This window comes from Tenrec ecaudatus, chromosome 12 (assembly GCF_050624435.1).
Source record: "Tenrec ecaudatus isolate mTenEca1 chromosome 12, mTenEca1.hap1, whole genome shotgun sequence".
Taxonomy (NCBI): Eukaryota; Metazoa; Chordata; class Mammalia; order Afrosoricida; family Tenrecidae; genus Tenrec; species Tenrec ecaudatus.
The window spans coordinates 97923343-97947827 of record NC_134541.1 but is presented as its reverse complement, the minus strand read 5'-3'; the positions used below and the strand labels follow the sequence as shown (position 1 = coordinate 97947827).

The 24485-nt window shown below is 49.4% G+C and overlaps 1 long non-coding RNA gene across 1 annotated transcript in view; it reads left to right on the top strand.

The window, feature by feature from the left end:
* Positions 1-401: 401 nt before the first annotated feature.
* LOC142423034 (uncharacterized) overlaps positions 402-24485 on the top strand; it is a 39342-nt gene continuing 15258 nt past the window's right edge. The window contains exon 1 of the long non-coding RNA XR_012779097.1: positions 402-550. This is a non-coding gene — a long non-coding RNA (uncharacterized LOC142423034). The remainder of the gene's footprint in view (positions 551-24485) is intronic.

The following is a 24485-nucleotide window of genomic DNA, read 5'->3' as shown; positions in this document are numbered from 1 at the left end:
CTGCCCAGTCCAGGCACCGGGGGTGGTGGCCGGGGGCACCTTCCCCGCCTCCCCGCACGCTGTCTGCCGGGTCGGGCTGGACGTCGCCGCCGCCTTTCTAGGAATGCCCCTAGCCGCCGACGATACTCGGCGAGGGTTTCCAGGGGGAGGCGGCCCCGCGCTCAGCAGCCCCGGCTCCGGGCTCCGGGCTCCGGGCTCCGGGCTCCGGGCTCCCGCAGGCCCGCCCCCGCCCCGGGCCGGCCGAGGGCGCGCGGGGCGGGGGCCGGGGGCGCGGCTTCGGGGCGGGCCGGCGGGCGGCCGGAGCGGCTCCTCTACGCGCCGTGCGCGTCGCTCGGGCTGGGCCGGCGGGGTGGGGGTGGGGGCGCGGGGGGGCGCTTTCGCTAGAAGCTTCCCCCCACCGGGACCGCCGAGGCGAATCCGCGGCCGGGCTGCAATCTAGGTGGAGGCTGGAGGGCCCGGGGGCGCCCCCCGCCCGGCACACGCCTCCCTGGAGCCCCGGAAGGCTCCGTCCCGCGGGGAGGGGGGCCGGACCCTCGAGGAAGCGGCAGCGGTGAGTCGGCCCCTTTTCCCCGGCATGGCACCCCTCTACTGGGCCGGGGCACGGGCTGCGGCAGGTGGGTGCCAGGTCCCCTGGGGCTGAGCGGGTGCGGGGCGGGAACGGCGCGCGGCGCTCCCGGGACCCTGCGCCAGGCGCCTGTCTGGGCTGCAGTCCTCAGGCGGGGCGGGCGCCCCCCGCGCCCCCAGGAGGGGCGTGCCAGACAATTCGGTGGGATCCAGGCGCGGCTGCCCCTCACTTCCTTTGGGCCGGGGATTGGGAACTCACGCGGCGTCCGAAAGCCTTTGGGGAAACGGACTCACCGCGTGACCCCGATATCAATGCCCTGCAAAGCGCAGGGCCGCCGAGCCCACGCCTGCACGTGCGCCCTGGCCGGGCACGTCCCGGAAAACTGGGGGCCACCTTCCCTAGGGAGTCACCACCTCCACGTCCCCAAAGTAAACTTGACCGTACCCTTCCCCGCTAGCCTTTGCACGGTAGGAGCACAAAACTAATTTTCGGGGTGCAGATGGCGGGTCGGGGCCTGAAAGGACGCAAAGTTGGAGAGAGCGTTTTGTGAGTCCTGGGGAGTGTGCGTGGAGTGGCAGCTCTGCTTTTCGCCTGCTTGCAGCTCTCACGGAGGGGAGCGGAGCGGTGGAACGCTGCGCTGAGCCTCTGAGGACACATCCATATTTATAATTTATTTTTAGGAGAAGTTGTGAAAAAGGGAGGGGAATTGAACTAGGGGGTGAGGTGTGTGTGGGCGAGGGGGGACAGGGCTGGGGCCCTTCCAGAATCCAGAGGCGAATGGAGCTAATAAGATAGAAATCGTTTCTTCCAATCTCAGCAAGCAGCAAATTTGACTTTCTTGAGAGATGATTAAGGCCACACATAACGAAACTTTACCTGGAATAAGGTGTTTGGAGCTCAAAGTGCACCCATTTGGAGGTTGCTAAGGGACATTTTGGGTAACTAGGGTCTTCCTTCATAAGAATCCTATAGGACTGGGTAGAACTGCCCCTGTGAGTTTCCGAGACCAGTACCCTTTATGGGAGTAGACTTCCCGTGTCTTTCTCCTGCAGCTGGTGGCTTCAAAGAGCTGAGGTAACCACTAAGCCACCATGACTCCTAGGGTAACTTGTGAGTTTGGGTTTTGGGGTAGGGTCTTCCCTGAGGACCTGTCATTGTGTCTGTTGATGGGCAGCCCCTGGGAGGGGAAACAACCCGGTTCCCATTCCGGGAACGCACTCCCCTGGAGACCCTGCCTCTGTGTGAAAACCCAGCAAGGATTCCTTTCAGTATCCAGAAACCTCCAGAGGCCCACCTCTGGGCAGCCTGCCCAGAGCACTGGGCTTCGGAGGGGGGCACCCTTCCTGAGGCTTTGTAGCCTGTGGCCCCAGAAGCGGGGTTTTGAGGGCAAGATGAGTTTTTGTTTTATCCAACTGGCCCACAAAGTCCCGCTTTTGGGGTCATTCGAACCATCGAGGAATTCAGAGCCCAGCTGGCCCTGGAGGGTGAAGGCTGAAGGCTGACACCCCAGGCCACCCAACTACCGCCTGGGGGAAAGGGCAGGTTGGCTGCTTCCTGTAACCATGAAGGGCAGGGGCCTGGGTTCCCTGCCCTGCTGTGCTTTCTCAGGCCTGCCTCCTTGATGATGACTTACTCCCCCCAGAGGTTTCACTAGAGGTGTTTAGTGTCTGGGACTTGAAGGGACACATGCAGTTATATCCAGCGTTGGAACCCCGCCCCCCCCCCACCAAATAAAACACTACTGTAATCACGAATGCTAATTACATTAGGAATCTGGATACTTCTCTGTGGTTCTTATCACCTTGCCATCTGCTGTTTGATAGGAAAGCCTGGGGAACACAAGGGTCCATCAGAACGCCTTGATACTAGGGTTCCAGTTTATATGAGTGTGGCTTATTCCAAACAAAACCTGTCTCTGTCATCAGGGGATGTCTACAGACGGACCTTCCAAAAAAAAAAAAGTCCACTCAAAAAACAGTGGCTTCCTAGCGGATCTGCTGGGGTAGTTAATTTCAAGGGTGAGAAATCAGCTCCCAGGGTAATCTTTTCATAGACTTTCTTGAGGGACAATCGTGGGGACTTGGAGGAGGAAGTTTAAGAGCATTGACAACCGCCTTGTGAGGAAAAGGCCAGGAAAGTGTGCCAAGGCATTTTTTTCCACAACAGTGTACCTGCTGGTTCTGTGCGAATTTCAATGGGAAACCTCCACCCCACAGCCATGATCTTGCCCCTGCAGCCTTCTTGTTCCCCAAACTCTTAAGTGCATTGAAACAGAATACACTCTGAGTCCCCAGAGGATGCCAAACCTGCCATCCTGACATTGGATAAATGGAAGGGCACAGACTTTTTCAGAGTCACAGTGAGAGAGATGGAAACACCCCCTTCAGAAGTATACAGACCCAGGTGGAGGCTGTGCTATGTCTGGAGGCGCAATCGCTTCAAGTTTGGATAGTTGTGTTGAATAAATGTTTCTGTGATATTGTAGCAAGATTGTCTAACTTGCCCTTTCTGGTCAGATACAAACTGTCCTCCTAGAACATTAAGCGTTTTACTTTGTCTGAATTTACACACACACACACACGCGTGCGCGTACATACATGTACCTTCATATGTATACATACACACCTCCCAGTCTTCTAGTTAGAACTATAGCTATCGACGCACCACACGTTATTTGCAAACCTGGCTTTAAATTAAGTGTTCACAACAGGGAACATGAGCTGTACGCTGAAACCATTTTTGAACACGGAGTCCTTGATGTTCGACCCAGCGTGTGATAGACACAGCAAGTACACACGCATGGCATGTGTGCCCCAGGCCTTGGTAGAAGCACTTCTTGACTCCTGAACTTCTTTCTCTCTGCTCCGGGGCACAACAAAACAAAACAAGACAACTTCCCAGCAGCCCACAGTTCCAGTGTGGTGGTTTATTGAGGAAGGGTGGTCACATTGTGAATTACATTTGGATTGAATTGTCACCCTCATAGCACTGGAAAGAGAGCTGGATGTAGGGAATCATTTGTTTCAAGGAGGCTGTACCAGTAGGGGTTGGCACCAAGATCCTGAGCCGTCATCAAGGCAGTGAAGCTGTAGGTCAAGATCACTGAAAACCTGACAGAATTCAGGGCTGAATGTGCAGTGCTTGTCAGAGCACGGTAGCGTGTAAGTAGAACCAGGTGCCCCCCTCAGAAACCGTGCATGTGGTCATGAACACATTTAGCAAACTGTGTTACCCTCTGCATTTGGAAACAGGCAGAATTGTATGGGAAAGAGATGATAAATCAATACTTTCCAGGGTGAAGTCTCCACCCATTCAGTGAAGAATCACTCCTTTTTATATTCTTACCACCACCCGCCCTCCCCACCTCTAACCAAGAGAGAGAAAAATTCATCGTGGAACTTGCTGAATACATGTTGACCTTTCTTGTCTTGTCCCTCCGTGTGAAATTTCAGTAAGCAGTTGTGATTCCCTGCCCCCACCCCCAAAACGAACTGTGGATTTATTTATGAGAAGGGAAAAAAAGAAAAGAAAAAGTAATAGCAACTTTGAATTTAATTTCTAGCCATACTTAGAGCCATAGCAAATCTCATGGGGAAGGAGTGTTTTGTTAGAAAAGAAATGGGTCTAATGGGGGGGGGGTGTAAAATAGTTCAAGGTGTGCTGCGATTTAAAAAAAAAGAAAAGAAAAGCCTTCTTAAAAATGTATTTCTGACTCAGACTAGAAAAACTGGAGGAGCCCTAACAAGGGAGCACCCTGTATTTCTTAGGTTAATTAAGGACAGAAAGACGATTTCTACCAGATAAACTTAACTGGCTGTTTATAAACAAATCAACTCAACCTCCTTTTTTTTCTATTATAGAATTAAATTGGGCTATTTTAGGCTTGAGGATATACTTTAGGAATTTTTCGGCATGAGGATAGTCTTTATGAAAAGTTAAGGCAAAAGTGCCACTTAAAATCATAGCCAGGAGGAGGGTGCGAGAGGCCTAGTAAGGGCAATGTAACCGAGAGAAATTACTGAACCCCAAATGAAGGCTGAACATGATAGTGGGACAAGAGGAAAGTAAAAGGAAATAGAGGAAAGAACTAGGAGACAAAGGGTATTTATAGAGGTCTAAATACAGAAATGTACATATGGAAATACACTTATATAGGATGGTGGGGAAATAGATCTACGTGCATATATTTATAGGTTTAGTATTAAGGCAGCAGATGGACACTGGACCTTCACTCAGTACTTACTCAATGCAAGAACACTTCGTTCTATTAAATTGGCATTCCATGATGTACACCTTCCTGACATGATCGCTGAAGACAAAGCAGGTGCATAAGCAAATGTGGTGAAGAAAGCTGATGGTGCCCAGCTATCAAAAGATATAATGTCTGGGGTCTTAAAGGCTTGTAGGTAAACAAGCAGCCATCTAGCTCAGAAGTATCAAAGCCCACGTGGAAGAAGTACACCAGCCTGTGTGACCACGAGGTGTAGAAGGGACCAGCTATCAGACATCAAAGAACAAAAATCATATCAGTGGGTGCCCACCTTCCCGATACAATCACTGCAGACAGCTGAAAGCTATCAAAAGATATAGCGTCTTGGGTCTTCAAAGAAAAAAACCTCATATCATTGTAAATGAGGGTGAGTGCAGAGTGGAGACCCCAAACCCATCTGTAGGCTACTGGACATCCCCTTACTGAAGTGCTGCGGGGAAGAGATGAGCCAGTCAGGTTGCAGGGTGCGGTTGGACGGGTGCCAACCCCCCACCACTAATCACGGGTTCGATTGTACGGTTGAGATATATGTATATTATATTAAAGTCATAGAGACCATGAGAGATTGAAATAATGGAGTCAGATACAATTCATGGTAGCAACGCTCACCTCAGTCCCACTTGGTGGTCCACGTGGGGAGAGGGGGAAGGGAAGAAGGACAAGGGGACAGGAGAGGAGAGAGTGGGCTCTTTATTGCTAACCTAGGCCTATATACCTTTGGGGGAGTGCAAGCCCCCTAATTACAGGTAAAGATATACATCACAGGAAGGGGTTACACTATAGGTTATACAGCAATGAAAGGGAGACAATCTAGGGATATACACACAATAGGAAGAAGAGGGATTGGGGTATACATGTGACAAGATGGACGGATGCTAGATTCAAGATGGCAGTTTATGGATGTCACTGAGCCAGTTTGGTCTCTTCTCTGGATCTCCATAGGAACCATTATCAATAGGGTGTGAACCCCACCTATAGGAACCAAGCTAATGGTTGCAAGCCTTAGCCCATTGTCCCCAGCAGCAGGGAGGAGGCCCACCCTTGGTGGGACAGGACAGCAGTCTGGCAGCTGACTGCCTCAAGGAAAGTAACTGTCACCATTAGCTGCCAGCAGTGTCCTAAGTCTAACATATTATGGGGAGATGACTTGGGAGAAATCTTTCTGTTTCCCACAGCAGGGTAGCAACGATGAAACATAACTTTCCTCTACTTCTTAAATGCTTCCTCTGCTCACTATCATGATCACAATCCTACATTACAAATCTGGCTAGACCAAAGGATGTATATTGGTACAGATAGGAACTGAAAACAGAGGGAATCCAGGATAGATGACCCCTTCAGGACCAGTAGTGAGAGTGGTGATACTGGAGGGTAGAGGGAAGGTGGGGTAGAAAGGGGGAACCAACTGCAAGGATCTACATATAACCTCCTCCCTGGGGGATGGACAATAGAAAAGTGGGTGAAGGGAGATGTCAGACAGTGTAAAATATGACAAAATAATAATAATTTATAAATTATCAAGGGTTCAGGGAGGGGACGGAGTGCGGAGGCAGGAGAGAGTGCGGAGGGAGGGGGGAAAGTGAGGAGCTGACATTAAGGGCTCAAGTAGAAAGTAAATATTTTGAGAATGATGATGGCAACAAATGTACAAACGTTATTGATAAAATAGATGTATGCATGGATTGTGATAAGAATTGTATGAGCCCCCAATAAAATGATTTTTAAAAAAGAAAAAAATCATTACCAGTAAAGAATTGTACCTACAAGCAAAATTAAACATTATTGATCATAGTTACTTTAAACTGGATTTTTTTTTAATTGTTGCCTTATGTCCAAAAACTCAGGAAAATGTAAAGACCTTTTTTCTTCTTCTCATATCTGGAACAAGATGAAAATAAATCAGTATAAAGCCATTGACACACAGCATGATTCAAACCGCCATGGAATTTTCAGGCTTAAGAGCCAAGCAAGCTTATCGAGTAAAGGGGCGGTGGCTCTTGAAGACAGTGAACTCAGAAAGAATTTTCAGACAGTTCAGAGGCTCTCTACAGACTTTCAGCCTCCCCGCACTTCCCCGGGCTCTTGAAAGCGGCCGATATTCAGATGCTGTTTTTGCAGCATCCCAATTGTAGGAAACGTGTAAATAGTTACAAAGGTTTAAAATAAAGTTTCCAATTTTGCATCATCTTATATAAAACATCTGAGTTTAAGGAACCACAGAGCACATTTCTTTAAAAATCCCTTGCCCCTGCATGGCTGCCCGGGACATAAAGCCAGATCCCCTTAGGACAGGAAAGCTCTGTGTGTCGGCATCTCGAACAGCCAGTTTTAAACTGCACCGAGAACATAGGAGGGAGGGGCAAATTTAGACTTTTCTGGAGGTTTGAGGCCGGCAGAGAGGAGGTTACCTTGGGCCTTAGCTGAGATGTGCAGTGTGGTCTGAATGTTTTCTCAGAGACGTGCATAAAGTAGGATTCTTTTTAGAGGTCCAAATGTGGCCTTTCCCCGACCACCCAAGCAAGACCCAGACAGAGGCCAGGGCCCTGTCCTCCTGGGAATCAGCCTGCAGCAGTTCTTGGCTGGAAAGTGGGAACTTGGCTCTGGAAGGCAGCCTCCCTTAAGACTCTGTGGTGATCAGGAATCCCCATGTAGGCTCTGGAAGGCTAGAACCCCACTTGGCTAACTAAGTGCAGCCTCCCACGTGGCCCAAAGGGAGCAGCAGGAAGACTCCGAGGCTGGGAAGGTTCTGGAGGAGACCTGAGTCCAGCGGCCCAGGCTGCAGTTCCCTTGGCTCGCCCGCAACTTCTACGTGGAGTAGACAGAGGAGGTGCACATTGAGTGGCAATAGAACAGGACACAAGCTGCTTCGTGTTTCCCCGCTCCCTCATATGTCCCAGGAGTCCTGTCTGGTGATTTTGGGGACAGGGCTGCAACCTCAATGGGGGAGAAAGCTCTGGAAGGTGGCTAGAGAGTCCGAAAGAACAGGCCAGATGGCTAGAGGGCCTAACTTCTGAGCCACACTTGGGTCACCAGGGAGAAACAGAGTGGGTGCTACCAGGTGGCAAACAGGGAGGAACCTCACCACTGTGGCCTCCAAATGTGCCTGCTGTGGGTGCGGAGCGCTGCACTGCCCTGCGCCAGGGGGACCCACAGGACTTCCCTTGGGCCCCAGTATCCAGACTCCAGGCCACCAAGGACCTGTGGGTTCCTGATTGTATCTTAGATTGGGGTGAAAGGGCAAAACGAACAACACGTTTTGCCTCGGGTTCACACAGAGAAGAGCTCAGGTGTGACATGAAAGAAGAGGTCCAGGTGGCCTTTGCCAGGGTCACTTGCAGTGTCGGGTGATGCGGCTGCTCAGTGGTGAGAAGCGGTAACACACTGGGATAGCTCGCTGCAGGTGCTGCCAGAGCTTCAGGCCACACCACGGAGCTGGCCACCCAGCAAGCTTAGGCCTCGGTTCTGGGGGAAGGCTGTTGGCCTCGTTTGCACTGCCAGTGTGAGAGGGGCCCGGCGGAATCATGCGCAGTGCCGGTTCCAGGTGCTTCTCAGCTCTTGATGGTTCAGGGTGACAGCTGGCCGGCGGAGTGAGCAACTTAACTCCCAGGTGTCAGCCACTCAACCCCTTCCAGTCCCAGAGTACTGCATGACTGTGGACACCAGCCCACGGCCCCTGGAGATTAAGGAGCTCCGTTATCTCCTTAATCTGAAACGTTAGTGGGCAGAGAGCCTGAGAGAAGGCCCTTCAGGCCTCAGCAGTGATTTTTTTTCCTTAAAGAAATTATTTTTAACTTAATGGTGAAATATATCTTATGGCAGAATTGCCCTTTTAGTGTTGTCCGCAGTTTTATGGCAGTAATTGCGGTCATTTTGTTCAGCCTGTACTAGGGCTCAAGTTTCTCCATCACGTTGACCGCGGCTCCCTTTCCCTATTTGCCCGCCCGCCCACCCACCCACCTACAAACTTTGACCTTCCATAGGCTTGATTAGCCTAGATAGTTTAGATAGGCAGGACCGCAATACGGATGTGTGTATGTATGTGTACATATGTATATTTAGGTGTGAAATAAAATGTTAAAACTATCCATGTAGCCATGGTTTAGTGTACAATTCTGCATCTGATTTCCATCTGCCAGGTTGTGCGACCACCACCACCACCACCACGACCACCACCTATTCCTAAATTCCCCACTCCAAACAGAAACGCAGGTCCCTTAAAGTAGTAACTCCCATCTCTTGCTCCCACCCAACCCCGAGAGCTTCCTTTTTTTCCCACAGTTGAACCTAATGTCTTTTTTCTTTTTCTTTCAATTAATCATTTTATTGGGAACTCTTAGAGATAGAACATTTCATAGTTCAGTCACATCAAGCTATATTGTGCAATTGCTATCAAAATCAGTTTCAAAACATTTTCTTTCTTCTTGAACTCCTTGATATCCCCTTCACCCCCTACCTCCCCCATCCTAATCCCCAGGAACCTTTCTCCCCGTTTAATAGTTTGTTTTTTTGCCATATCTTACACAATCCAATATATCTATTCACATACAATTCTGTTGTGCGATCCCATTGAGTAGGGTTATACAGTCATCAATGCTTTCTGCTCCCTGTTGCACCCTTCCCTCCCCACCCCTCTTCCTGCATCCTCAGGGAATCATTACTCCTGTTACTGTTTCTGAAGGGTTATCTACCTTGGCTTTCATGTACTGAATGATCTTAAATATACAAATGGACATATACAAATCTAATATTAATGAGGTAAAACCAATAAAAAACATAGTAAGGGAGGAAATATTACAGAACTAGAGGATAGTTAGGTAGTTCATCAGTACTATACCACACCCTGGATTTATCATTCCTTCTCTGTGGCCCTTCTGAGAGGGACTGTCCAATTATCGTACAGGGTTTTGGGTCTCCACCATCGCAGAGTACTTTTAGTCTACTTTTTGTCTCTATACATTTAGCTGGGTGAGATATTTCATAAACCATATATTTACACAAATAATTTTACAACTGCCACATACATTAGCTCCTAATACACACTAGGTGTTACATGCATGGGTGTATTATGGAAAATTACAGTAAGGGAAATTATGTCATATTTATCCTTTTGTATCTGACTTTACTCAGAGTAATTTTCCATTGTACCAGCATTCATTTATCTTTGTGGCTGCATACTCCTTCATAATTTTTTCCTTCTTCACCCTGAAGTAGCCACAGACTCCCATAGGCACTTCAACCTTCAGCTGGTTTTGGCTGTGGAAAGAGCTACTTGCTTTCCAAATATTTTCCTCGGGGGTTCCAAGTCAACTAACTTCCACATCCCCGAGGAGCAGTTATTTCTGGACTTGTTGGTCAATGAGGCTTTGCTGGCCAATGATGAGGCTTTAGAGTAATTCAGGGTCTTGGGGCAACGGCACAAGCCCCCTGCCTTTGGGGAATGGTTCTTGTCATGATTCGGGGAACCTGTTCTCGATTCCACATGCTTGGATTTCTGGGGATAGAAGCACAGTGTTGAGGCCACCAAAGTGAGATACATTGAGCCAACTCCAGAGTGGTGCCTTTGTGTACGTTGGAATCTTTCACTTATTTAAAGTCTGCTCTAATTTTGTGTATTTTTTTCCTTTTAAGTTTCGGCTCTTGGTGTTCCGAGAGCCACCACTTCCTGCCCAGCTGGCTTGTTACCGCAGGGAAAATGAGGGGCTTTTGGGGGCAGATGTGTTTCCATTCCACTATCATAATGCCCCTAAAAATCCTTATTGCTCTTGCAGTATTCCTCGGGGGTCTCTATTCCAGCTGGCTTCACATGGTTAGGAACACGACAGTTCTGAGTTCCGTCAGCAACTGAAAGAAGAGAGAAAGATGCTCCCTAGACTCTCCCAGCATGATTCCTTAGACCCCGCCCCGCTTAAGGGCCCCCTTTGCTGTGTTCCGAACTGGTGGCCATCGTGAAAGATCAACAGACGCCTAGCTGGAACATGGGTGGAACATGGGATTTGTGCTGGAAGGTGGGGGCGGGAGGGTGGGTAGCAAACAAGTGCTGCCTCTTTGACCAGGCTGATCCCATGCTCTACCTGGCCCAGCGGGCCTCGGAGATCTTCATGCTTGCAGACACCCTGGGCTCCATAGCTCCCTGGCTATTTTCCTGCTCTCTGCCTCCATTTCCCCACTCACTGAGGGGCTGTTGGAGAGACCTATGGGTTATACCAAGACACAAGCTGTGAAGGAGTTTGGAAAACAGGGACATTAAAGCATGAAGCGTGGGAAGCCTTATTACGAATATTTGCTAACACACACCTGTAGACGTAACCTTTTCAATCAACAGACCCAAGCAGGGGTTTCTGGAACCAGCCAGGCCTGTGCGCCAGCCCAAGCTTTGCTGGCTCTCTAGCTGTGTCACCCAACCTCGAGCCCACTGCAGCTCCCATCCTTGAGACCCATGGCATGGAATCGGAGCTTCCCAAGTCGGGTACTCCCATTCACTTGATGATCGCAAGAGGTGCGTGACTAAAGATGGAGCATTTAAAATTAGCTATTTATTTGCACAGCTACCTGACTTTTCCCCATAAATAACAAACCCACCAAATGAGCGCACATGCATGTAACTGGGAGCACTCAGAAGCCAGAAGGGTAAGGTGTTGGGAAGTTTGTAAAAAAACATGTATACTCAGGGCTCTATGGCGCAATGGCTAGCACACTGGATTCCTAACTCTTCCCAACGAGTGATTCAAAATCATGTATACTTTGCCTAAATATGGCGATTTCTGTTCATCGCAAGTGGCCTAATTTTTCATTTGAACTAGAGATGGAGGAAAACCCAAACCAAACTCACTGCTATGGAGTCGAAGACAAGGCATAGCGACCCCACAGGACAGCGACCCTGTGGGACAGGTAGCCCTGTCCCCTGTGGGTTTCTGAGACTGTCACTGTCCAGGAGCCTTTTCCCCACAGAGTGACTGTGGTTTCAAACTACCGATCTGGAAATTCTTGCAATTAGCAGCCCAAAGTGTAACCCCTGCGCGGGACTGGTGTTGCTTTAAATATATAAATATATATTAGATTGTATTTGAAGTTATCCCTTTTATGACAGTGCTTTTCTCAGTGTAGTTACTGAGAAAGGGGTAGAGACAAACAAAGAGGCGGTCTTCCTCCAATCCACCGTGTCTAGCATTACTGCCATACATGTGTTAAAAATGGGAAACCAATGCTGATCCATTCTCACTCACTAGAACCGGGGACCCTGGAGCTGGTGGTTGAAGCATGGCTGCTAAGTGGCCAGCCCTTTAACCCAGTCAGTTGCTCCACGGGAAAGATGTGCCGCCGGCCTCTGTGACCTGGGACAGCTCTGCCTGTCTGATGGGTCCTTGTGAGTTGGAAGTGATTCAACAGCAGGGGTTGTTTGGGAACTGGGTATGTAAGGCGCTGTGAGAGGAAATATGCATGGTATGATGGTATAAGGCGGTGCCGTGGTGGCGTAATGGCTACATTCTGGGCTGCTAACGGCAGTGTCAGCAGTTCAAAACCTCTAGCCATTCCACAGGAGAAAGACGAAGCTTTCTACTCCCCTAAATAGTTACAGTCTCGGAAACTATTCTCCCCTGTCCCACAGGGTCGCGATGAGTCAGAATTGACTTGATGGCACTGAGAAATGGTCTACGGAGGGACAGTAAGAAACTGTTATGCCCTGCTGATTGAAGGCAGGAGGCCTGGTGGCACAGGGCTTTACAAACGTCAAAGTTCAGAAGTTTGAACTTGGCAGTCATTCCGAGGGAGAAAGGTATGCCCATCTGCTTCCATCAAGATTTCTGCCTTTTGATGCTGTCCTGTAGGTTGCTGGGAGTGGGGCTTTGGCCATTCCTATCAGCGTTCCCTGCTGCTGTGCAGTCCTGTGGGGTGTTGGAGATGCCTCCAGGGCCGCTTCATCACTGGGAATCTCTTTTACACCCATTTCAGGACGACAGAAGAGTGGAAAGAAAAATATCAAGCACATAATCATGCAGGTGGACTAAAGCTGAGGGCAAACACAGTGGGGGTGTCACTCTCATCAGGGAGAAGACAGTGCACAACAAGGAGACCCAGGTGCACAGAGGAAACGTGTGGGATTATGAAGAGACTTTTTCCCCAGCTTTGTCTCCCCCAAAGATATGCCAAACATTAGAGGCTGTTTGCCAGCACCTGGTAGGGGGTCAGATGCATGCAGCCTCCAGACTACTGTCTAGGCCCACCACAAGAGGGGCCCACCCCCTGCTGATAAGGACAATGGGCTACTTCTCCCTAAAGGCTTGTGGCCATCAGTCTGGTCCCTGTAGGTGGGGTTACACCCAACTGAAAATGGTTTCTATAGTGAGCCAGAGAACAGGTCAAACCTGCTCAGTGATCCAAAATTAAGCTGCCATCCTGAATCTAGGATCCATCCATCTTGTCACATGTGTGCCCCCAATACCTCCCCTTCCTATTATATGGATACGCCTAGATCGTCCCCCTCTCATTACTGCAGTACCTATAGCAAAACCCCTTCTTGTGACGTATGTCTTTACCTGTAATTAGGGGGCTTGTACGTCCCCCAAAGAGATATAAGCCTAGGTTAGCAATAAAGAAGTTCTCTCCCCTTTCTCTCCCTGGCTCCCTCTTTCTCCCCATCCCCTTCCTCTTTCCCACCCTCTCCCTCCCTTTCCCTTTCTCCGGCAATTCCCACCTTCCACATCTCCACGTGGACCACCAAGCGGGGCTGAGGTGAGCTTTCTACCATGAAATGTGTCTGACTCCATTACCTCAATCTCTCTTCTATCTCTCATGCTCTCGATGACTTGACTAGAATCTTTACTTATTATCGCTGTACAATTGTGCCCACTGAACCTGTGGTTAGTTGTGGGGGCTGGCCTTTCCCCCACAAACACGCTGACCACTCGCTAAAAGGAACACCCTGAGGTGCCTCGGAAGACAAGTTTGGCCACCATGAGCGGAGCTGACATGATGACAACTTAGTTGAGAATTGTTGACTGTCTTAGGGGTCTTCTGCACCCATGTAGTTAGTGTGGTGTGGGGAGGGCGATAAGATTGCCCAATTAAAATCCTAAGGGGCTTCATCCAGGGTGACCCCTAGCCCTTCCTTACTCAGCAACCCCAATAAGAAGGAAAGTTGCCTCAGACTCCACCCCCCAGGCCTACCCCTGAGCTGTCTCTCACTTTGCTCAGTGCAGACAGCTGTGAAATGCACAGAACAAGGTGTCACCACCCCCGGACCCCCCACAGTGAAAATACAGCACCGGGTCCCACAGTATTGGCACTCTGGTTTCACTTTCTGTCGTGTCATGGGGGTCGGGGGAGAGGGTGACAGCAAGGCCCAGCTGTTCACGCGAACAGCTGCCAGTCCAACTGCCAGAGCACCCTGCTGGATGGGGGCAGGCCCGCAAGGCACCCCTGATCACTCCTCCACCCACAAAAGAGGGAGCTCCCCTGGTGACACACGCAGGAGTGGGAGAGGTTTCTGCGTAGTCGTGGTCTCCAGCAGAGAGAGCCGGAGCAGACTTTCCCTCGGGGTTTCCTTCCTCAGCCACAGGGCGGACACTGGCGGAGTGTTGAGCACGGCAGAGCTACCACAGGGGGCCCGAGACCGATCTAGGCAGCAAGCAGGAGAATGAGCAATGAAATGAACAATTGCAGATGCACACTGAGTGCTTGAAGTGCACACGCATGTGCAGGTGTACATGTGTGTAGATATATGTGCCCGCATGTACATGTGCCTGTGTGTTTGTGCATGTGTACTTACATGCATATGTACATATGTGTGGGGTACACATATGTATTAATGTATACACACATACCCGAATATGTATGTATGCACATTTATGTACATGTATGTGTCAGAATGCAGGTGGGGGGAGTGTCTTTGTGTGCACTGCTGGGACACACAGTAAAGGTAAAATATATGTGTACATGTGCATTTATGTACATGTATGTATCAGAATGCAGGTGTGTGTGTGTTCACTATTTATGTGTCAGAATGCAGGTGTATGTGTGTCTGTGTGTCCACTACTGGAACTCACAGGTAGATTAAGAACACAGTGATTGGAGGGAGGATATGTGTATGCATATGCCTGTATGTACATGTATGGTCAGAATGCATGCATGCGTGTGTGTATGTGTGTGCGTGTGTGTGTCTGTTACTGGGATGCACACAGTGTTTGGAGGCAGACCTCCAACGTCTCAACATGGACTCTGCCACAGATTGGTTGTGTAGCCTCCAGTAAGTTTCCAACGTCACCTCTGTGTGCCTCTGTTTTGTGTTCGTTAAACTCTTCCTAAGTCATGTTGTTAGCTATCGTCAAGTAGGCCCCAACTCATGGCTACCCCGCACATCACAAAGCAAAGTACTGCCTGGTCTGCGCCATCTTTGCGATTGATGAGCCGCATGTGGCACTGCTTGTTGAAGAGCAGATCACCAGGCCTTTCTTACTAGTTCCTCTTAGTTTGAAAGCTCCACGGAAATCTGTGTAGAATCATATCAGCACAAACCCCGGGCGTGCGAGATGGGCAGTGGCTACCTATGAGGTGCACTGGCCAGGGATTGAATGTACACCTACCGCGTGTTGTTGTTAGGTGGTGTCAAGGTCATTTTGACTCTTTGCCACACTGCATGCACAACAGAACAAAACATCACCCTGTCCTGCACCATTCTTACAATTGTGGTATGTGAGCCTACCGTTGTAGCCACTGTGTGAATCCATCTTGTCAAGGGGCTCCCTCTACCAAGCACAGTGCCCTTCCCCAAGAACCGGTCTCTCCTAATAACGTGTCCAAAGTATGTGGAGTGAAGTCTTGATAGCTCTGTACTTCTCCCAAGACAGACAGGTCTGTTCCGCTGGCAGTCCTTTTAATAGTTTTTGCCAGTGTCATAGTTCAAAAATGTCAATTATTCCCTGGACTTCCTAATTCATTGCTCACCTTTCATGCACACGAGAAGTGCTTGAAAATATTATGGCTTGCATCAGATGACCCTTAGTCCTCAAAGAGATTAAATCCTTACTCTTGGACTTTTTAAAAGGCTCCTGTGCAACAGGCCTGCCCAGCGCAAGGCATCGTGTGATCTGTTGACTGCTGCCTTCAGGAGCATTGATTGTGGAGCCAAGCAAAATGACCCCCCTGGTAATTTTCATCTTTCGGTCATTGACTACTGTGCTACCTATGAGTTCAGGTGTGAGGGCTTTGTATTGTATTGCAATCCGCAGCAAAGGCTGCACCCCGTGATCTTCGTCAGCAGTGCTTTCAGTCCTGCTCATTTCAGCATGGACTGCATGTCAAAGGCTGATGTGGACCTTCCTCCACGGCGGCGTTCCTCTTCAGGGCCCAGCTTCTCTGATGATTTGCTCGGTGTACGAACTGAGCAAGTATGGTGAGAAGATACAACTCTGGTGCATGCGTTTCCTGATGGTAAACCACCCAGCATTCCCGTGTGCTGTTGAAACAACTGGCCCTGAGTCTACGTACGGGTTCCACAGGAGCACCCTGTAGTGTTCTGGATTCCCATTCTATCCAGGCTATTCGTGGTTTGCTATGACCCACAGTCTAACGCCTTTGCATGGTCCGTAACAGGCTGGGCTAACTACAGAAATAGATCCAGCGACACTCTTTTAGGGAGAACTTTATATCAAGAAGTCATTATATATCAAGAAAGCAGCCCAGCCCAGTCCAACTCAAGTTCTTAAGTCCAACACTGTTCCCTAAATCCCTCTTCAGACTCATGTAGCCACACACAATGTTGCAGAATGAAGGAAGATCACAAGCCAGTGGGTGCAGAGCCCTGTGGGTCCAAGGTCAGTGGAAACGTGGCAGTGCTCCGATAGCTCTCAAGGTCAGTGCCCCAGTCCCAGCAGGCAGGAAGGTGAAGGGGGAAGAGAGCCAGCAGTTCCCAGAGTCCCCCTTATAGAAAGGCCCATCCCTAAGGAGAGGCATCAGCCTGTGACCTGATTGACAGGTTGGACTCCACCCCTACACTTGCATACATTTTCAAGTTGACATAAAATTATCTAACTACCACAACATCTTTCTGGGATTCTCTGCTTTCAGCCAAGAGCCAGCAGATGTCAGCAATGATATCTTTCATTCCAAGTCCTTTTTTGAAGCCAACTTGAATTTTTGGCAGCTGCCTGATGATGTATTGCTGCAATCGTTGAAAGATCTTTAGCAAAACTTTACTTATATATGTTGTTAATTTTATTGTTCTCTGTGTATTCTGTTGGGGCACCTTTCTTGGGAATGGGCACAAATATGGATCTCTTCCAGCCAGTTGGCCAGATAGCTATCTTCCAAATATTTTAGCGTAGGCAAGTGAATGCTTCCATGCGTCTTCAGTTTGTTGAAACGTTTCATTTGTCTATTCCTGGAGCCTTGTTTTTTGCTAATGCCTTCACTGTAACTTGGATTTCTTCCTTCTGTAATATTGGTTGTTGATCATATGTGACCTCTTGAAACGGTTGGCTGTGTACCAGATCTTTCTTTTAACCAGTTCTTTTTGATACAGTGATTCTGTGTGCTCTTTCCATCTTCTTTTGATGTTCCCTGTATTGTTCAATATTTTGCCCATAGACACTTCCAAGAAGACGTTGAGGTTTGGCCAAGTGAAGAGATGTGTCAAAGGGGTGTCCAGTTGGACCTAGATCCAGAAAGGAGCTCAGGGGTGTGGGTGCATCGCAAGCTCAGAAGGGCAAAAACTCTGCTGTTGCTATTTTAAATTTGTAATAAGTTTGGAGCAGGGGGGGCGCCTGTCTTTTCATTTTGCACGACCCCCGTAAATTATATTGGTGGTCTTGCCCAAATCTGCCTTACTGCCCGTTGTCCCTCCTCACTACTCCCATTGGTGCCGCCTAGTTCAGAGTCGTGTTTGAATGAGTCAGTAGGAAGCCCAGGTAGTGCTATGGAGTAGGCGTTGGAGGGCTAACCTCAAGGTTGACTATTCAAACCTCCCAGCTCTGTGAGAGGCTATCTGTTCCTGTAAAGATTTGTAGCCTTGATAAGAGGGTCGCTAAGAGTCGGAATTTAGTAAACCAACAACAAAACTTCCATTCGGTTGACTCCAACTCAAAGTGACCCCATGAGGGTCAGAGCAGAACTGTACTCCATGGGATTGTCAATGGCCGAGTTGGGGAAGGAGATTATCAGGCCTGTCTTCTGAGGTGCCTCCGGGCACCTTTGACCCTTTCAGCCAGGGACTTCAGAATGTTAGTCGACAGGACAGAGCAGATATACATCATGGGATGGCCAGTGCTTCAGTGTTGACAGAAGCAGCCAGCCTGCACTTCTTCCTCCCCTGCAGAGGCTTATGGTTCAATCAATCAACCTTTGGTTAGCAGCCCAACACTTAAGCCATTGTGTTCAAAATGCGGGGAATCGTTAACACTCACTACAAGATGGACTTGCTAATTCTGTTTGTTGGAGCCCTGATGACATAGGCTAGCAAACTGCAATGTCAGCAGTTCAAAACCACCAGACGCTCCATGGGAAAAGATGAGGCTTCCTACTCTTGGAAAGATTTATAGTCTTGAAGATTCACAGGAGCAGCTCTGCCCTGTCCTATAGGGTTGCTATGAGTTGGAACTGACTTGATGGCAGTGAGTTTGGTCATTGGGTCAATGATTTGTTTGTGTATTTTTGCCTGCTGATTGCACCCTTTGGGAGGCCGGCAGGCAGGGACAGATGGTGTGGGCAGGACTCTGGCTCCCTCCTTGTTGTGTCTGTGGGCTTGGTATATATATTAGATGCGCAGCTGATGTTTGTTAAATGAAGCAAATGAACTGGGGGATGCTGTATGTGTGCCTCAAGAATCAAACCTGTTTAAATGATGCCCTCCATGGTGGTGCTGTGGAGCTGTTCACTGCCAGGTGGGCAGTTCAAATCCATCAGCTACTGTTCAGAAGAAAGATGAGGCTGTCTGCTCCTATAAAGATGTCCAATTTCAAAAACCCTATGTAGGATCAGTGTAAGCCACTGTTGACTTGATGGTTGTGGGTTTTTCTGGGCCACAGGTTGTGAGCAGGGCAGTGTCAGACAGAGAGCACCCAGTTGTCTTCTCAGATGCCCTTGAAGGGCATGCAGATGCAGATTGGGTTCTTCTTTCCCTGGTCCAGACCAAAGGCACTCTTCATGCCAACACTTGGTGGCAGATGTCTGTGTAACTGGTTCCGCCGGAGAATACAGAGACAGTGCAGGTGTTTAAAGGCATATACATCTGTGTTCATTTTGGTCCTGTGCATGTGCGCTTAGGATTTCTCCTTGGTGGGTTTAAGTGCCAGCCAGGGGCTGGGTGGGGCACACTTTCCTGGGCTATTCTAGGAGACATTTGGATGAAAAATTCCTTTCCCTCTGGAATTAGAGTTTGTATACACTCTCATAGATTTAGACTCTTAATGTTGCTGAGAAGCTAGGAATAATTTCCAAAGCCTTGAAACATTTATAACAGCAGTGGACTCAGCCCTTCACAGCTTCAGGTAGCAATCCGCTGCAGGGAAGCAATGGTTCTCCTATTCTAAATGACACCACGTTGGGGTGGCTCAGTGCCATCGTGCCGAGCTGGGCTCACAGCAGCCCCACATGACACAGCAGAACTTCTGCGCAGGGTTTTTCGGCTGCCATCTTCGCAGGATCACATCACCAGGTCTTTTCTTCCACGGCGCTGCTGGGTATGCTCAATGCACCAACCTTTCAGTTACCAGCAGAGGGCTTAACCATTGAGTCACTCCAAAACCCCAAACAAACCCACTGCTAGCAAGTCGATTCTGATTCATCATGACGCTCTAGGATAGAGGAGAACTATCCCCGTGGGTTTCTGAGGCTGTACATAATTTACAGGGCTGTAAAGAATTCATTTTTCTCCCCGAGATTTCATGGTGGCTTTAAACTGCTGACCTTGTGGTGAGCAACTCCACATGGAACCAGGCCGCCACCAGGCCTCCTAGATTGAGTCGCTAGGGCTCCTGATAGCATCATCTGTTGGGAGGTTTGTGTGTGCCAGGCACTTTACATGTTTATGAAGTCATTGCTGCTGCTGCTGTTGCTCTTTTTTGGAAGGTTTACAGAGAAGATCAGTTTTCCATTCAGCATTCCACGCGCCTTTTGCTTTGTGTCATTGAGTGCAGTGCCTACGATGTAACAGCCTTTACCCGTTCTTCCCTGTCGTACTGTCCGCTCCTCCTCGTCTCCTGACCCTCTGAACGTTGCTCTTGGGTCAGTGGTGCCCTTTGGGTGCAAGTGACTGTTTATTCTAAGGCAGGCCATCTCACTGGTGTCACTGTTTCCCTTGGAGACACCGCAACTGTTTGTACAAGGAGCTCTGGTGGCCGCGTGGGCCGTGAGCCGGGCTGCTAAGCACAGGGCCAGCACTGCGACCCACCAGGAGTTCTGCTCCAGTCAATACTTACAGCCCGAGAAACCCAAAGGGGCAGTTCTGCTCGGTCCGATGTGTTAGGAGTTGGAATCTACTTGATGGCGGTGAGTAAATAAGTGAGTGTTTGGCTGAACATGGAGCAATAGGCATGGCTTCAGTTCCAGGCCCACATGGTGGCCATGAGGCCTAGTCTTGGTGATTGCACCATTTCTGTTTAACCAATAAGCCTGCTCTTTTTTGTTTTTTGGATCCCTAGTAGCGTAGTGGTGATGGGTTGGGCTGCGATCCCTGAAGACTGACGGTTCAAAAGCACTAGCTGCTCCTCAGGTGCTAGCTGGGGCTTTCCACTCCTGTAAACAGTTACTATCTCAGACACTCGCGCGGCAGTCCCACCGTCCGACAGGCCTCGGCTCGACGGCAGTGAGTTGTTGTTCTGTTCTAATGATTCCGAGTTTTGTTGCACCTTTTTCTCCTACTCTATCCAGGACCTGCGAACGTGGTTCCTTTGAGAGCAGCAGGTAGTGGGAGTGGGGTGCTGGTATCAGGGTCAGGGGGCATAGAAATGTCTTAGTTGCAAAGTACTGTGTTACACTTGGTTCCCTAGAGAAGCCAAGCCAGTGATGCTCTTTATATGTGTGTATATAAAAAGAGAAATTTATATTGAGATATGGCTTATCTATTTGTAGAAGCCAGTCAGCCCAGTCCATTTGAAGTCAGACTTCTCTAGACTCATGTAACTGTGGAAGCTGACAAGTAGGAAGCAGGATGATGAAGCAGGAGGGCCACAGGCTGGTTGCAGAGGACAATAAAGCCAAGGTCAGCAGTCTGCTCACAGCTCCTGGAACCAGCAGGCGGCACAAGAGGAGATCAAACAGATGCAGGACCAGCTCCAGCAGAAGGTGAAGGCAAAAAGATCTGGGCTCTGCTCCGGGTCTCTCGCTCTTATGCCAAAAGTCAGTCCTCAAGGAGGGTCCATCAAGCTGTGACCTGATTGATAGGTTAGACTCCATCCCTACGATAGAGTTAAAGTTGATTGTGCCAACCTGGCCGATAAACACATGTGGGGTTAATTGAAGGGCGGAGAGATAAGGGGCTCTGTGAACCTCACCTTTTTAGTTCTCAGGTCTCTTGCTTTGTGATGGTCGGACCAGGGTGCAGCTGCCTTAGCCAGTTCCCTGCTTCAGCCAGCAAGGCTGACTTCCTGCAAGACACCCCTGAGGAGAAGCCACATGGACCTACCCCAATGCAGCCTTGGGTACTGGAGCAGCCGTGTGGAGACCCCTGTCAGTGCTGATTCGGCTTTCCTCCTGAAATAGGCATCACAGTGTGTGTTTTGTGAGATGGAGGAGGACTTTGTGGATTGGTGGTGGACATATAGGTTAATGTTGGACTTGTGGGCTTGGGCAGCACTGGATTGGAATGCTTTCTCGATGTGCACTTACCCTTTATATAAAACTCTCTCTTATACATGAGTTTCTGTGGATTTGTTTCTCTGAAGCACCCAGACTAACACACCTACCTTCACCCAGGAGTGTCTAGTTGACATAAACTCAAAAGCACCATAGATGGGAATACTGTTATTATTTCCAGCGTACTGATGAGGAAACAGAGGATTCGAGATGGACTGACTTGCGTGAGATCCTCCACCCAGATGTTCTGAGTCAGGATGCAAGCTTGGGTCTTCGATTCCAGGAGTCTGCAAACTTTTCAGTAAAAGGACAGGTAATAAATATCTTAGCGCCTCTGCCATAACCAGTCAGCTCTGCCCTGAAATTGGGAAGATAGGCTTAGATAGAGTACGGAGGAAGGCCGGCCACTGTGTTCTGATACAAGTTTGTTCCCCCAAACTGGGAGTGAGGCTGAATTTGACCCTTGGGCCACAGTTGGCCCACTCCTCTTCCATACCCCAACCCTTTCCCTCCAGTTAGTAACTTGGTCCTTGCAACACTGGGGATCATGAAGGAATTGCATCAGAGTCCAGAATGAGTCAGGAGAGAGGCAGGACCAGCTACAACATCCGTAGGGCTCAGGGCACAGTCAGAGCACAGAGCCTTTGGATCAAAGGTTATGAAATGTTCTAGGTCGTGTTAGGGAATGGTAAACCAAGTATGGGGTCCTGGATGCAAGTTTCTGAGCTCAACTCTGCCCTAAAGCTAGCAGAACGGTGCCCAAGCAGAACCGATTCCCTGGATGCAGGAATGTCCGCACCCAACCCCTCCCAGAGAACCAGAACTATCCTTCCAGCCAACCAAGTGAACCCAATGCTGGGTTCTTATCACAAGAAGCCATAATCTGTTTTGCCCCGAGTGTCAGGGTCTCTAGTGTGTTGAGATGATACACAAGGGTGCGCTTATACTGAACTTTGTGATGGTAGGACATACAACACAGCTGGGAGGGGGAGGGCGGGGGAAGACAGGGACTCACAAAGAGGATACAGATAAAAGATCTCCCCATTATATCCCCTCCCACTTATTCATTGGACCATTCATTCATTCATTCATTCATTTAGTTGTTTGAGCCCCAACTCTGCATTGTTGTTGCGTGCCATGGAATTGCATCCAACTTGCAGCGACCCTGGAGGATGGCACGGAGCTGTCCCACAGGGTTTCCTAAACGGCTCTCTTCGCAGGAAAGGACCACCAGGTCTTCTCTCCCACGGAGTGGGTTTGAACTGCCACCCTTTCAGCTAGCAGCTGAACACTTAACCTTTGTCCAGCATTCGTTCCAGTGAAATAGGCATGAGCGATATAGCGGTTCAAAGACAGGTGTGCTTCCTGCCTCGGGAAGCTTACTTCATGAGAATCAATAAGCCAAAGGGTGACTCACACTGGAGCGTCTACTAAAATCCTGGAATGAACCACAGCAGGTCTGGGTAAATCGATGAAGCAGGAAAGCCCCATCACTCAGGAGGAGGCACTGGGGTTTTCTTCTGTCAAGCTGCTCGCCTCGCCTCCTGGCCCCCAGAGGAGAGGTATAGCCAACGTGGGGCCCCTCATTCTACTCAGATGTTATGAATGGCTCATGCATGAACACGTGACCCCAAACCACTAATCAAGTCTGAGCTGGGCTGTCGTGACTGGTCTAGGTGTAAGCGCATGATCCAACGTGGGCAATCCAGAATTGTCCTGATTTGGAGGCGGTGAGGACAAGCTTCTTGTTCCTCTCTGATTACCGCAAGGAGATGGACTGAGTGCCAGCTGAGAGCCGAGAGGGCCGAGAGGAGGAGTGATAGGAAGGGGAGACACTATGTGAGAGAGAAGTATGGCTCTGGCTGTGTAAGGCCCTAGGGCCTAGGTGCCTCTTTCCCTTGCCATCTTAGCCACCTTGGTAGAACCATCCTCATTTAACCTTGGTGAAAGCATCTTAGGGCTCTGTCCTGGATGTGAGTATGGTTTCCCTCTTAGTGGGCTGGGAACTGGAAGGGGAGGCCCCAGGAATCCCCAGCATGCTCCATGAGACCCGTTGCCAGCTCTTATGTTGAACCTGAGCAGACAACCACTGCTCAGGTTTCCAGCCCCACGTGACTTTTGGGGCCTCATCACCCCCCTCTTCTTCCCCCTGCCCTCCACCCGGCCCAAGCAGGCAGCTTGCCCTGACCTCTGCTCGAATGCCGGCAGCTTTCCAGGTGGAATGGCTTCTTCCTTCCCCCAGCAAACGGGGACTTCAGGAATGGGATCCAAGCCTCATTCATCTTAGTGCTTCCACTCCAGGCACCTAGCAGGCAGGAAGTAGGCGTCCGTGGGAGGCAAGGAAGGAAAAAGGAAAGAAAGGGTGGCTGATTGCTGCTGCTTGTTCTGATCCAACTGGATTAGCTTCCTGAAGCTGCTCACACTGATAAGGACAGAGCTCAGAGGAGGGATGTACACCCCAAATGAGGTAAGTGGGTGGATTTGGGTGGGGTGGACATGCCACTGAGGCTACCTCTGTAGTGTCTAAGGGGCTAATTCAGAGAATCCCTGGATAGTGCAACTGTTAAGAGTTTCAGTTGCTAACAGAAAGGCTGGAGGTTCCAGCCCACCCAGAACTGCTTCAGAAGAGAAGTCTGGCAATCTAGTTGCAAAATTAAAAAATCAGCTACTGAGAACACTATGGAAAGGTACATTAAGGATAAGCAATGGATGAGTTGAAACAAAATGTGTATGAATTGTTATGTAAAACTGATGTTATGTAAAACTCTGTAAATCTTCGTGAGATTCACAAAAATCAAATAAAAAACAAAACCCTCTGGGTTGTTTATAACCCATGGTTTACAGATCTACTCTGACACTAGAGTT